The sequence below is a fragment of the Macaca mulatta genome, chromosome 14 (genome assembly GCF_049350105.2).
Source record: "Macaca mulatta isolate MMU2019108-1 chromosome 14, T2T-MMU8v2.0, whole genome shotgun sequence".
NCBI lineage: Eukaryota > Metazoa > Chordata > Mammalia > Primates > Cercopithecidae > Macaca > Macaca mulatta.
In genome coordinates, this window is record NC_133419.1 from 125516193 (window position 1) to 125531643 (window position 15451).

At 43.3% G+C, this 15451-nt stretch overlaps 1 long non-coding RNA gene and 1 pseudogene across 1 annotated transcript; both read left to right on the forward strand.

Annotated features, from left to right (window-relative positions):
* Positions 1-279: 279 nt before the first annotated feature.
* Positions 280-15040, forward strand: LOC144334485 (uncharacterized). Its single transcript, XR_013404368.1, has 2 exons — positions 280-370; positions 13497-15040. It is a non-coding gene; the product is annotated as an uncharacterized LOC144334485 (long non-coding RNA).
* Positions 2110-3247, forward strand: LOC144334482 (keratin, type I cytoskeletal 18 pseudogene; annotated as a pseudogene).
* Positions 15041-15451: the final 411 nt, after the last annotated feature.

The window sequence follows — 15451 nt, forward strand, 5'->3', positions numbered from 1 at the left end:
CGCCCAACTTCTTCCTTATTAGCTTACGCCTAGCGCGGCTCCCGGCAACGCCGAGCGCGGTGGGTTGGCTCGTCACCCTTTGTTACGCCCTCCGATTGGTCGGTGCCTGTCGGCCCTTGGCCCGACCTCAGTTCGGTTGGGTAGCAGCGGTCCGAGCTGCACGCCACACCCCCCCATGTCAATCACATAATCTCTCCGTAACTCGTTGGGCCATTGGTCAGTCTAGCCCGAGGGCGGGTTGTTGGGCGGAAGAGAGAGGCTTCTTCCGGCCCACTCGCTGTCACCATAGAGATTGCGCATCCAGGCTGCGAAGCGGCGGGGCTGGGAAGCTCAGATCTCAAACTCCGGAGAGCTGCACAGTTGTCTAGACGTAAGTGCGTTTTCTGGGGTCTGATGAACATCTCACTCCCCAACCCACTGGCTCGAGTGGGGCGCAAGATGTGGGGGACAAGTCAGCTTAGGCCCGGTCATTAGGTGCTCCAACAACCCTCCTGGAGGGAACTGAGGACGAAGTACCAGTTATAATAACAGCACGCTTCATTTATCTTTATCTCGCCTTATTTTATTTGGCATTTAATTCTTCCATTAGCCTTGCGAAGCAGACTAAGGCAAGGATCATTCTACCCACGGGACAGACTGGGGAAGCGGCCCTGGGTCCATCAAGTAAACCCTCTGCCGCCAGGCTGCTGGAACTGGAGTTGGCCCACGCTATTGGCAGACTGCTGTTACCTTACTGCCAACTAAAGCTTGCCATGACTTTGCTTTGAGGCTATGGCCTGTTAGACCAAAAGATGCATCAATCAGGACAACCAAAGGAAGTAGGACAGACAGGCTACGTGCTCCACCACTGAATCAAGAAGGGAAAACAAAAATCAATACCAAATTGGAGAGTTGCACCGTTTGAACCTTTGACCCTAAACAAAATTCAGAAATACCATGAAGCAAACTATTCAATCTTAGAGCACTGCATCTCTGATTGAAGGAATTCTCCTGAATCACAGCTTTATGAACCAAAAAGAAGAAGATGCTTGAATTTCATCAACTGCACCTCTCAAATTTATTCTACTTTCAAGGCTTCATTTGCAGTCATATAACATAACCAATGATTTGTTGTGTGTTTAGCAACTTAACATTACTTGGCCCAGTGAGAAGCTCTGTGGCTAAGAAATCCATTATTTTGATGAATTCATTTCACTGGAATTGAGTGTTGACTGCAGCTATGTTCTGTCAGGAACTGTGAAGATATACCGGAAATGAGATGTGACTCCTGTCTTAATAGCCTGTGGTTTTGTAATGTTAGGTCAACAACACATGAAACAACTAGGAAACACTTTAAAACAAGATATAACAATGGGCCAACCCTATTGTACAATTAATTTCTCCAAAATACAATAATACTTCATATTTGCAGATCATTTTGTAGTTTCCAGAGCACTTCTTCCCTTGTATTATTTGGGGGATATTTTGTTATGGCTGGAATTAGCATGTATGTCTTTATCATAGAGCTAGAACTAATGCTGGGTCGTAGCATATGAGTAGGAACAGGAAAGGTGGAACAGAATCCAGGGAGAGAGAGTAGTTTGAGCAAAGAGGCCAAGGCAAGAATGAGCACTGAGTATCTGCAGAATAATATGGAGACAAATGATGGAAAGTAATGTGTAGACTAGTTGGTCAGAACTGACTCTGAGACCTTAATATTTTGGAGGAAAGTGGTCAAAAGTTCAAAGTTTGAGATTGGAAAAATTAACTTTCTTACACTTCTAATGTTCATACTGGCTTCAGTTAAGCTATAAATTAAAAATGGGCTTGGCTCAACAGAACTTGAGTCCTGTCATATGGCTTTTCTCCTTAGGTAGCATGAGCTTCACCATTTGCTTTACCACCTCCACCAACTACCAGTCCCTGCACTCCATCCAGCCACACAGCCATATTGTCTGGTCCATCAGCAGCGCAGCCAAAGTCTATGCAGGCCTCAGGGGCTTGGGCTCCCGAACCTCAGTGTCCTTCTCCATAAGCTTCTGGGGTGGCTGGGGGTCTGGAGGCCTGGCTGCAGGGATGGCCAGGGGTCTGGAAGGAATGGGGGACATCCAAAATGAGAAGGATACCATGCAAGGCCTGAATGACTGCCTGGCCTTCCTACCTGGACAGAGTGAGGACTCTGGTGACTAAAAGTCAGAGGCTGGTGAGCACAATCTGAGAGTACTTGGAGAAGAAGAGACCCCAGGTCAGAGTCTGGGGGCATTACTACATGACAATCAAGGACTTGAGGGCTCATATCTTTGAAATTCTGTGGACAGTGCTTATGTTGTTCTGCAGATTGACAATGCCTGTCTTGCTGCTGATGACTTTAGAGTCAAGTATAAGACAGAGCTGGCCATGTGCCAGTCTGTGGAGAGCAACGTCCATGGGCTCCACAAGGTCATTGATGACACCAATGTCAGTCGGCTACTGCTGGAGACAGAGATGGAGGCTCTCAAGGAGGAGCTACTCTTCATGAAAAAGAACCAAGAGAAGGAAGTAAAAGGTCTACAAGCCCTGATTGCCAGCTCTGGGTTGACCACGGAGGTAAATGCCCCCCAATCTCAAGACCTCAGCAAGATCATGCAGACCTCCTGGCCCAGTATGATGAGCTGGCTCAGAAGAACTGAGAAGAGCTGGACAAGTACTGGTCCCAGAAGACTGAGGAGCACACCACAGTGGTCACCACGCAGTCCACCAAAATAGGAGCTGCTGAGATGACATTCATGGAGCTGAGCTGTATAGTTCAGTCCTTAGAGATAAACCTAGACTCAACGAGAAATCTGAAGGCCAGCTTGGAGAACAGCCTGAGGGAGGTGGAGGCCTGCTATGCCATGCATATGGAGCAGCTTAGTGGGGCCCTGCTGCACCTGGATTCAGAGCTGGCACAGGCCCAGGCAGAGGGGCAGTGCCAGGCCCAGAAGTATGAGGCCCTGCTGAACATCAAGGTCAAGCTGGAGGCTGAGATTGCCACCTACTGCTGCCTGCTGGAAGATGGGGAGGACTTCAGTTGTAGTGATGCCCTGGACAGCAGCAACTCTATGCAAACCATCCAAAAGACTGTCCAGGATAGTGGATGGCAAAGTGGTGTCTGAGACTAAAAACACCAAAGTTCTGAGGCACTGAGCCAGCAGAAGCAGGGTACCCTTTGGGGAGCAGGAAGCCAAGAAAAAGTTCAGAAGTCGTTGGATGACAAAAATAAATAAATAAATAAAAGAATGGACATGAATGAGGAGATACTCCAAAGCTTTTTACAGTTTCCTGAATGGATATAACATTATTAGGTTTTCTCTCTCTTAAGAGGGGACCCGCCTCCCAAGTACTTCCCAATTGCACCCCATAACTAGGAGAGGGGTGTTATTAATAGTTTTCTAATTAAATGATATCATACCCTCTCAATGAGATTGAAAGAAGTGCTGTCATCTTAGTGCTTCATCTTTGCTGTCTCAGAATCAAAACTGTGTCCCTCACTCTATAAAAGACTGGTTATTTGATTATCTAATTTTTCTCTTTTAAAAAATTGTCTTCCCTGGATGGGCATGGTGGCTCATGCCTGTAATCCCAGCACTTTGGGAGGCCAAGGCAGGTGGATCACCAGAGGTCAGAAGTTTGAGAGTAGCCTGGCCAACATGGTGAAACCCCATCTCTACTAAAAATACAAAAATTAGCCAGGCGTGGTGGTGCACACCTGTATTCCCAGCTACTGGGGAGGCCAAGGCAGGAGAATCTCTTGAACCCAAGAAGCGGAGGTTGCAGTGAGCCAAGATGGTGCCACTGCACTCTAGCCTGGGCAACAGCGTGAGACTCCGTCTCAAAGAAAAAAAAAGTCTTCCCCATGCCATGTTATACAGCACCACTACACATTGCTCCACATCTCTACTGTGTATGTATTCTTCATACTATACTTGTAGAATGCACATAGATGGCATATATGAATGCAAGCCATGTTCTTAACTTATTTTGTTCTCTCCTAAACAAAAATATCAAAGCAATAATGACAAAAGCCAGTGTTTCATTTCCTCCTCAAATGTGTACAATCACTCGTTATGCTGCCTAGCAGAGGGTAAGAGTACAAAGAGGCCACTAGCGTTAGCAAGGGCATGGAATGATTTCAAGAGAAGATGTAAAGTTTTCTTGCTCATTTTATAGGTATCAAAACTTTTTCTGCCAGTGAGCCCTGAATTTTTTGTACACAATTTCTTGTGTGATTATGTTAGCATTTCTACAGGTCTGAAAATGTAGCAAAAACTAAAGTAATTGTTGGTTATTGGCTGAGGCTCAAAAACTACTAATTTTGCTAATTGAGAAACCAAGTAAACAAAAATGTCCTCAATGGCTATTGTAAGTAGTTGAAGGCAAATTACTGACCTTCCAAGGCCACCCAGAATTACCACCTTGATTTTCAGGATCACAGTATTCATCTGATGTTATAGATCAAGGGTTGGGAAACTATATGGCCTGTGGGCTTACTCTTAGCTTGTACAACCTGCAAGCTAAGAATGATATCTACATTTTTAAATGCTTGAAAAAAAACAAAAGAAGAAAAGCGCTTTGTGATATATGAAAATGATATCAAATTTAAATTTTGATTTCCATAAGTAAAATTGGACTGGAACCCAGGCATACTCATTTGTTTATGTGTTGTTTGTGTCTCCTTTTGCTTTATAACAGCAGAATTGAGTAGTTACCACAAAGACTATATGGCCCATAGCCTAAAATATTCACTATTAGGCCCTTTAAGTAAAGGTTTTAATTCTTACTACCTTAGAGATTCCTAATGAATCATGTCTGATAAACTGTTGGAATTGAAACAAACTTTGGAAATCATTTAGTGTTAATTTAAAGATCTCACATTGATAGAGCTATGCTACCTCTTGCTTAAAATCGCATAGTCAGTAGATGGAGGTGGTATTAATACTAGAACCCCAGTTCCCCTGGTCCTGGGTTTTTTCGTCCAGACTGCGTCTTTCCTCATGTAGAGTTTATTTTATGATGGGATAGGTGTTAGATAGGCTGGAAGCAAGGAGAATTCATCAAAATTTTTCCAAGTTTTGATCTCATGTCTTATTTACACAACTGCAGTGCAGTATGCATCAATTTATGAATCCTTGGGCCTTCATTATTTATTTCAGCTCATTTGAACTGCCTTCTGTTTTCCATTTTTCTTACTTCTCAGAAAGTATATGGCCATCATAAAGAAACTTTCTCACTTTTATGCTCCTTCTCTCTTTAAAAAAAAAATGTTTTCTCTTTCTCCTTCTACAAAGGATTTTGGAGGTGACTGAATTTCTATTCCAGCCTAAAGTTCTTAAAGGAAGTGAGGATGGTTAGAAAAAAAGAGGGCACCTAGCTTTGACGTTGGAATCCATGATGGGCCATATATATGGAGAGGAGAGGGAGCGTCCTAAATTTTGTGTGTAGTGTACATGGGCATATATGGGCTTTTCCAGGGAGAGTATTCATAGGTCACATAAGATTTGTAAAAGAGTCCATGACCCTAATAAGATTTGGAACTATAGATGTAAAGGAGATGTATTTTGAGGAGAAAGCCGCCCAGATGTGTGGTGGAGATCCATCCAGGTTCCCAGGACTGTCAGACCTCACCCAATGTGAGGGGAGAGCTCTCTGCCCAGTTACATCAGCCCACCCAAGTCTTACCTTTTCTGCCACTTATAGAGATGATAAAAATTCATCAAATTCACAGAATGATTGAACTCAGATGGTGATGAAATCTCAGTATAATTCTTTCCAAAGAAGGTTCTGATTCATAGAAACTGCAGAGGAACTAATTTTATGAAAATAGCAAATGGGATTGTTTCACTGAAGCAAGCGGGAGAGCAGGAGCTGATGCCAAGCAGGAAGATGCAAACAACCGCATTGTGCGGAGCTGACAGCTCCAATCTTGCCGCTTATTTATTAAATGTCTTTCCGCTGTAAATTATTAAGCCTGGATTTTTTGAGATGTGGGAGCTGACAGAATAAGACAATAGAACGGAAAGCAAACCTGGAAAGCTTCCTTCAGTTTTAATGCAGTATTGTACTTTCTGAAAAGCCTTTGCCCCGCTCTGGTGTTGGAGAAGGGGGAGGATTCTCTCTTTGGTGGGACTCAGAGATGGATGAGACAAGTAACAGGCTTTTAATTTCTGAATTATTTGCCAGTTCTTACAAAACAGAATTGTTTTCAGAGAAAATTCAACCTTTTGGCTCAAAAACTGAATGCCAGATATTTTGTCTATTCTCTGAAAGGGCTGTTTCAGATGAGGAGCTTGGTTTGCCTTAACATTATGAAGTGCTGAATTACATGTTTTAGGGCACTCAGTGGCCACAGGATTGGGTTCATTTGGCTTATTGGGTAGCTGGGAGGGTGTCTCACTCTGAGAAAGAGTTCTAAGGTCTATTTCTTTTTTTCTCTTTTCTTTTCTTTCTTTTTTCTTTCCTTTTTTTTTTTTTTTTTTGAGGTGGAGTCTTGCTGTGTCGTCCAGGCTGGAGTGCAGTGGTGTGATCTCAGCTCACTGCAACCTTTGCCTCCCGGGTTCAAGACATTCTCCTACCTCAGCCTCCCAAGTAGCTGGGATTACAGGCATGCACCACCATGCCTGGCTAATTTTTGAATTTTTAGTAGAGACAGGATCTCACCAAGTTGGCCAGGCTGGTTTCGAACTCCTGACCTCAGGTGATCCCCCACCTTGGCCTCCCAAACTGCTGGGATTACAGGCATGAGCCACTGCACCCGGCCCTAAGGTCTGTTTCTTAAGCTGAAGAGTAGGAAAAGACTGATGGACAGAGAGGGAGTTGAACTCTATGCTGGGCATCATTTGAAAAGCTGGAGTTCTGGTAAATGGGAGAGTAGCTACTTTATGTGAATTTTAGGTTCAATTTTAAGTCCTCTGTTTCCCTGACAGCATAATGGAGGGCAGTGGGCCATATTTCTTGGCCAGGCACCAGGCAAGTAACAGTATGTGCGTTAGTATGGATGCATAAGAGGAGGGCCCTTCATTCATTGTGTGTCCATTCATTTGACAAATATTTATTGATTGTTACTGTGTGCTTTGAACTGTTCTGGATAATGGGGAGAAAGAATGAACAAAACCAAGTCCTCCTCTCATGGAACTTATATTCTGGTGGGAGAAGCCAGATAATCAACAAATAAATGTATCAGCTATCTGCTGGTTTTCAGTGCTGTGAAGAAGCAAAGTGAGGAAAAGGAATGAAGAGTGATGAAGGGGCATGTAGGGTAGGAGGGCACCATTTTATATAAGGTGGTCAAGGCAGACCTCTCTGATAAGGTGACATCTTAGCAGTGACCTGAAGGAAGTGAGTGAGCTGGCAGCTGTTTGGGGAACAGCTAAAGGTCGAGCAGGCATAAGAGGCCCTGAGACAGGCAGGCACTGGGTGTACTCCAAGAACTGCAAAGTTCAGGGAGGATCTCCATAGAGGGCCTTGTGGGCCACTGAGGGAGCTTGGACTTTCTTCTGAGTAAGATGGGAAGTTGAAGGAGTTTTGAGCAATGGTGTGACAAGATCTGACTTACCAAAAACCAAAAAGAAAATGTAAAGCCCAATAACAGTGAATGCAGTCTATGGTCAGGGGGGCCTAATTCCCATAATACCAAACCCTTGGATGATTCCTCCCCAGTATGTGGAATGGGAAGGCTCATTTCAGTTCTTCTCTGCAGGGCGGGCAGGATTTCTCTTATCTGTAAAATGACATCCTTTCCTGGAGAGTGCCAAGGGTGATGATAATCTGGGGTTAATGTCCCTTTGTTCTATAGAAGAGGAGGAGGATATAAAGCCATCAAACATCAAAAGAGAGAATCTGTCCCCATTGGCCCTGCCTAGCCGCTGTGTTTGCCATCTGGGCATCTTTTCTAGGGAGCAGATATCAACTGACTGGCCAGAGGAGGATTCTGTGAGTTCTGATCCCTTCAGCTCTTGCAAAGGAGATTACCTGTGCTTGAGAGGCAAAATACCAGGCAACAGCTAGGAGGATCTATATTGCAAACTCGGCTGGAGCCTACAGAGAAACATTTGGTCGCGGGGGTTAGAAAACTCATGATACTTTATGGGAAAGTGTAAGAGTCTTAGAAGAACTACGGGGTTTCTGTATCAGCAGATGTCTTGAGGCATCGTTACAGCACATGACAAGGCTGAGCCCGCACTTCATTATGAAGTTTGAAGTTCACTGTGCAGCTGGAAAGTATTCCCGTTCAGGTGGGTTCACAGCAATGACCACTTTCTATCTGTTCTGTCTGACAGAAAGGTATTTCAGAACAAGGTCAAGCTGAAGCTGTGAGCAGTGTGACCACTGTTCTTGAGCTCTGAGTAAGAGGACATGGCCAGACTCAGAACTGAGAGATTTTAAAATATGGGGACGAATCTTATTTGAGCTCTCAGTTGCTCAAACTGAAAAGCTTTTTTACAGATCAGTGCTGTATTCTAGGACTGAAAAAACAAATAATTGGGATGGAAATCTAAGAGCTAAATCAGGATTAGGAATAGAATATTCTCAGAAGCTCACAAATTCCTAGGTGTGGCCCAGCTTGGAAGTGTAGTCTCACAAATATTCCACTTTTTTTCCTTTCTTTTCTTTTTTTTTGGGGGGGGGCGCTGGGGGACACTGTCCATAAGGAGGAGAAGAAGCCTTGAAGATTTCAGTTCTGGGACTTTCTGCCCCAGAACCCTGCTTTGCTAACCTCTGTGGCACCATGCCAAACAATTCTCAATGGAAAATATTGACATTATGAGTTTGCTACAAAAACTCAGAGGCCTTGAAGGCAGTAGATGTGATTTAAATTAATAAATGATGATACATGGACTCACTGCTTTGATTACATAGCCAGTGAAGCCCCCAGGTTGAGACAGTCAGGGGGCATTAGCCAACATGTAGGCAGGGGACAGGGAGAAGAAAGGAGGGGAGTGACAAAAGGCAGGAGACTTGAGCAATGAAGAGAATGAAGCCAAAGCCCCTAAAGAAAAAAGGAAGCCCAGTGTGCAGTCCTTTAGGTGGTACATGGTTGAGAGGGATCGCCATGCCTTCAACTGGTCAAGATTTCCCACACCCTCTATTTCTGAAGGTCATTGCCCACTGGGTAGACTCCAGATTCTGCGTGACCCCTTGGTCATGTTTTGACCTAAGGAATAAAGGCCTGATGCAATTCACTTCAAAAGCTGAGCATTCTCCCATCCATCAGGCAGATTCTAGAAATGGGGGATAGGGAGATAAGACACAGCCCCTTTCTTCACATTGTTCACATTCCACTGTGTGACGCAAACAACAAAAACCAAGAGGTAGCAAATTGAGGGTGCTTCCTAGGTACACAGGAGGAAACTAGAGGGCTTGGGGATGGCTTCCAAGGTGACATTTCTAAGGTGACACAGCCTCTCTGGATGAATGCAGATTAGCCAAAGTGAGCGAGCGGGAAAAGGTTCCAGGCACAATACTGAGTGGCGTGAGAGAGCATGGCAGAACAGGTGCTGGGCAAGCAGAGTGGAATGTGTTTGGTATGGGACATACTGGAGCCGAAAGCAGAGGAGGGAGTAGAGGCAGATGACCAGGAAGGAGGTCATTGGGATCTAGATCACAACAGCTTGAATAACATGGTAAGGAATTTAGACATTATCTTGCAGATTCTGTTGAACCACTAAAAGATTTTACAAAGGAAGGTATTTATGCTTCATAAAACAAAACAAAACAATAAAAAGACTATTTTTCCATGAATCTCTTATCTAGTCTTTGGCCTCTGCTTGAGCATGTTCAAGGTTGGGGAGCTCCCAACCTCCCAAATCTGCCCACTTCCCTGTTGGATGACCAGAAATTTTAGAAAGTTCTTTCTTACACTGAGCCAAACTCTGTCTCCTCACAATTCCTATTCATCCTGTCTAGTTTTACCATTTGTAGCAACACATAAAAGGCCATTTAAAAACACCTGAAGATGTCTCTCAAACTTTCCCTTAGTTTTCAGTTTTTCAAGTGTCCAGGTTTCCACAGAGCTCCCTCATTCTTTGTCTATTTCATTGTTTCTAGACTCCTTTACCAGTCTGCTCACAGTTTTCTGGAGGAACTGTGACTTATCAGTGTATCTTTTAGAATCTTGTGCTAGAATGACTCATAATCCTTTAAATCAGCCCTGAAAGGCGTGAAGTGCAGTGATGCTACTAGGATGCTTCTTCTGCGCTGGACGCCTATGACCATTAGTGATTTCAATGTCCTTAGATTGTTACTGGTCACATCTCACTGCTTTTAAAGCTTTTGATTAACCAAAACTTCTAACTCTTCTGCACATTAATTGCTGCTGTGTCAAATCTCCACCATACTTGGTATGTGCAATTTATTTTTAAAATTTACATATAGGCCTTTACACTTACTTAAATTTTACCTTGTTTTACCTTGTCAGTTGGAGCCCAACATGTGAGCCAGTTAGATTCATTTTTAAAGTCTCATTTTTGTTTCCTATGATATCAGTATGTCTCCTTTCACATCTGATAAAAATTCTTTGTATGTTTTAATCCAAGTCACTAATAAAAATGTTGCCTTGGATAGAACTTGGTAGCATTGGAGACCTCCTTCCAGTATGAGTATGTGTTCAGGCAGCTTCAATTTTCCTAATGACCCACTGTATAACATTATTCATAATGTTGAAGATTTAGTAAACAGTCTGTTGAAATCCTGAGAGATTTATTAAATATTCTGTTTAAATGAAGTTACACTGTATTTGGTATTTCCTCTCATTCACATCAATAAACATATATTGGTTGACCTCCTATCTTCTAGATTCTTTGTTAGGTGTTGTAGAAACAAAAATGACAAAGATACTAGTTTTGTCTTTAAGAGGTGACATCTAGCAGAGGTGACAGACATATATACACCAGATTCAAATTAATATAGGTATAGTTAATGTATGTGTTACCTCTAATTTGCATTAAAGGCATAGATATATATGATAGATATAAATATACAACATAATAGATAATGTAACATCTCATATGTATTACATTATACAGTAGCAGTATAAACAAAGTATATTGAAAACCTAGAGAAAGAGGAGATTAATTCTTCATGGTGAAGAAAGAGAAAGGAGGGCTTCACACACACACACACACAAAGTGACATTTGACTGAGCCTTGAAAATACAGAGTTTTTTAGGCTGGGCATTGTGGCTCATGACTGTAATCCCAGCACTTTGGGAGGTGGTGGATCATTTGAGGTCAAGAGTTCAAGACCAGTCTGGCCAACATAGTGAAACCCTGTCTCTGCTAGAAACACAAAAAAATGAGCCAGGTATGGTGGCATGTTCCTATAATCCTAGCTACTCGGAGGCTGAGGCATGCTAATCGCTTGAACCCAGGAGGCAGAGTTTGCAGTGAGCTGAGATCACGCCACTGCACTCCAGCCTGGGTGACAGAGTGAGACCCTGTCTCAGGAAAAAAAAAAAAAAAAAAAAAAAGGAAAGAAAAGAAAATACATAGGGTTTTCATGAGATAAGTAGAGAATGGAGATAGGAAGAAATTCCAGAGTGGAGAAATAGGAGAAGCAAAGCATGGAGGAATGAATGTCTTCAGTATGGTTCAGAAACAGCAAATATTCTAGTGTGAGTTAAGTACCAGGTTCAGGGAAATGTGTGTCAAGAGATGAGAAAGTGTGTGAAGGGTCTTGAATGCTAAGATAAGGAATTTTGACTTTATCCTGTAGGTGAAGGGTTTAGCTAAGTCAGAAGTATTTAAGCAGGAGAGTAAGCAACATGATCAGATTTATCAACTTCACAACTCTATTGCACAAGGAAATAAGTTCAACATAGCAAAACTTATTCTTAGTGAACCCACTTTGGTTCTAGCATGAATTGACCACTAAACATCTGATTAATGAGTACGTCAACCTTTTTTGTGTGTGTTTTGCCCTGCTATTGTGTTTTTCCTGACTTTCACTTTGACCTATTGGCCTCTTGGCTTTATTTTTCCCTTAGGCATCTGGGTTCTGCATTCCCTTGGTTTATTTGTCCGCCCACAGCTTGCTCTGACCTTTATTATTTAACGTGTCCTCTGACTTTGGCTTACCTACAGGATTCAGAGCCACGGCAATTCCTTGACCTCAGTCCTGGACTTGCCTCTGCTTTGGAATTCCCACCTGATTTCAGTTGCCCAATTCTGCTGTGACCTCTGCATTCTGTCCTGCCTTGGATCTAACCTGGTCTCATCCTTTGTGTTGCTGTCTCTGCCTCAGTTCTTCTAGTCTAGCTCCTTGGCTGCAAGTTGGACACACTGTTTACTCACCTGGGCTCCAGTACTGGCAATAAAATGTAACCTGTCCTTTCTAGAAGCTGTGGTGTGGTTGAAGAGATAGTGCTAACATGCAAGAAAGTATAAGTTCTAACTGATTGCCAAACTGGACTTGCTAACTAAAAGTGTTATACGAGCTTAGAGAAAGACTGAACTGGGAAATTCAAGACCCTTAGGAGGATTGTTCCTTTCTAGGCAACTTCCTTTCTGAAAGGTTTGGATATCTGGAGCACGGGCATTTCTTCGGAAGGAGAAAGGGAAATGTAAGGCAGGACTTCCTCTGGACTTTCCTATCATTGGCTCCAAACCTGCCTATCTTTGAGGAGCTACCTTGTTGGTGCCATCTAGTGGCTGCTGCCACCAGAAATCCTACCCGCCTCAAGGAGAGAGCAATTTAACGCCATTTCCAACTTAAGCACCATATCTACAGGGCGTGAAATTAGTTCCAGCAAGCAGCAAATTTGCTGCTAATAAAAATATTTAGCGATTCACTTGTCTTTAAATCAGCAGCAGAATATTCTTTTACTTGCATCAGTGCTTGTTTCTCCCAATTCTAATATTTGATAATCAAGCCTAGACGTGTTTAGCTAAAGCTATGAAACAGCAAGTTCTTCAGCTCTGCAAAAATTTTTTAGTTTCCTGAGCAAGAATTTTTATTTCCTTTTTTCTCTTCGTCAGAAATAGGCCTGGGTGTTCCTTGGATCATAGAGATGGAGCACTTCCAGTGATTTGAGAGTCTTAGAAATAAGTTTTCATTCTCTTCTGTCTGCCAACATTAGCTCCTGCGTCATTACATGTGGAGAATCTGGGATTTTACAGGAAGACATGATCTCTAGCTCATGTTTTAGACACTTATTTATTTATTTATTTTTTTGAAATGGAGTCTTGCACTGTTGCCCAGGCTAGAGTGCAGTGGTGCGATCTTGGCTCACTGCAACCTCTGCCTCCCAGGTTCAAATGATTCTCCTGCCTCAGCCTCCCCGGTAGCTGGGACTACAGGCGTGTGCCACCACACCAGGCTATAAACACTTCTTTACTCTGTCTCAGTGCCAAACTCATTTCAGTTCCTTTTCTGTGTCTTTTAGCCTCTACACCGGAGCTAGAGTTCTCTGAATACCACAGAGATATTGTAGAATGCTAAAACTACTTTTCATTAAACTTGAAGAATATTTATTGGGCACTTTCCATGTGCATCCATTGTTCTAGGTCCTGTTTGGGGTCAGAAGTGTTCCAAGAAGCCTAGCATGATAGCCAGATGAGAGACTGACATGGCAGATGACACCTCTTCTCCAGGTCGCTGAAGCAGTGAGTCAGATAGACTTCTGTGTATTTTTCTTCTCCTTAAGGAGCTCATAGAAGGAACAAAGTGCATCAGACATTCTACCCTTCATCACTTCATTAGTCTAAAAGTCTCTGTTTGAGCAGATCACTAGTTCCAAAGTCCAAATAATCTTTTTTTTTTTTTTTTTTGAGATTGATTCTCCCTCTGTCGCCCAGGCTGGAGTGCAGTGGCACACTCTTGGCTCACTGCACCTCCCCATCCCGGTTTCAAGTGATTCTCGTGCCTCAGCCTCTGGAGTAGCTAGGATTACAGATGTGTGTCACCACACCCAGCTAATTTTTCTATTTTTAGTAGCGATGGGATTTTGCCATGTTAGCCAAGCTAGTCTTGAACTCCTGGCCTCAGGCAATCCGTCCACCTCAGCCTCCCAAAGTGCTGGGATTACAGGCATAAGCCACCATGCCTGGCCCCAAATAATCTTTAAAAAGAGGATAGTGGTCCTGTGGGAACTCTGTCTTCTGCCCCAGAGGAGCCCTGGCTGGATTATCCTTCTTTAGCTCCTGGCAAGAAATCAATTTTGATCATCCTGGTAGGAAATCAGGATACAGGACAGCTTCAGACAGGAGTACCACATCCTTCTCAGAAATCAACCAACGTGAGATGCTGAGTGAAAGCTGGTCTCTTGGTTAAGAGAGGGGTGTAGGTAGGGCTGATAGCAAGTAGTTGGAATCAAAGACTCAAACTAAACCTGCTAGCTAACACCAGCTTCACTGATGGAGATACCAGAGCAGATAGGTTGCAGAGAGGGAATGACATTTGACAATGGTCAAGAGACCAACATGGAGGTTCTCATTGGAGCCTCCAAAATGGAGGCTCTCCAACAAGGAGCTACAATGGTTTGGGGATCAGAGCATCTGGGCTCTATTCTTGGCCCTTTCTCTCAAGTTCATAACTCTAATACAGCCCCTTCTCCCCTTTGGCATCAGTTTTTTCATCTATAAGAAGGTATAATAAATTTTACTCCCCATCCCAGGTCCCCTTACTGCAGTATGAGAAGGGTGGGATAGGGCCTATTTTAAAGGGTTGTGAGAGAGTCTCCAGAGGGGGCTGTGATGAACATCTGTATTCCTCATGGAATGGACAGCCCAGGAGGATGGTGCATTTAAGTAAGACAAAGCAAGACTCTTCTGATGGTAAGGGATGTAAGACCAGTAAATTGGACCATGTGCCCTGGATGATATGTAATTCCCCCATAGTGCTCTAGCCTCAAAATCCCAAATATCTGTTACTCAGTGAGCATCTCCCGAAGCTGCTAATGTCAAAAACCTTGATTTTACTGTAAAGTGATGGAAATCATTAGCTTCAAATTACTGGGGAAATATAAAAAGCGATTTGAGGAATAAACTCTATCAATTACATACTTAAGCAAGAACCAGACTCAAGATCAGGAAAAAATAAATAAATAAAACCAAATACTTTCATAATCAGAATAAAAGATGTTCTCCAGTCCTGATCCTGTCTTTCTCTTGTGTCCACATGTAATCAAGAAAGACTTTCCGAGAGTGAATATCCAAGGAAACAGGTAACTTGGTGGATGCAGATTGAACCTAAGGCATCTAAGATGGAGCAGAGCACAAGGCCACTGGGGACCAGGGAACATAAGCCGCAGATAAAGGACCTATGAGAAGAATTGGAGAGAAAGGAGGGAGCTGGGAGATGAAAGCCCTGGGGACTTCTGTGAGTCCCTGGACCCTAGAGGCAGAGCTGCCAGAGGCTGAAGAGAGGAACGAGGAGACCAGAGCAAGGGTGCAAGCTCTTTCTGCAGGGCAGCCTGGTCCGTTGGCACTCTCCCCGTTGCTTCTCATCTTAATGTCCTTTA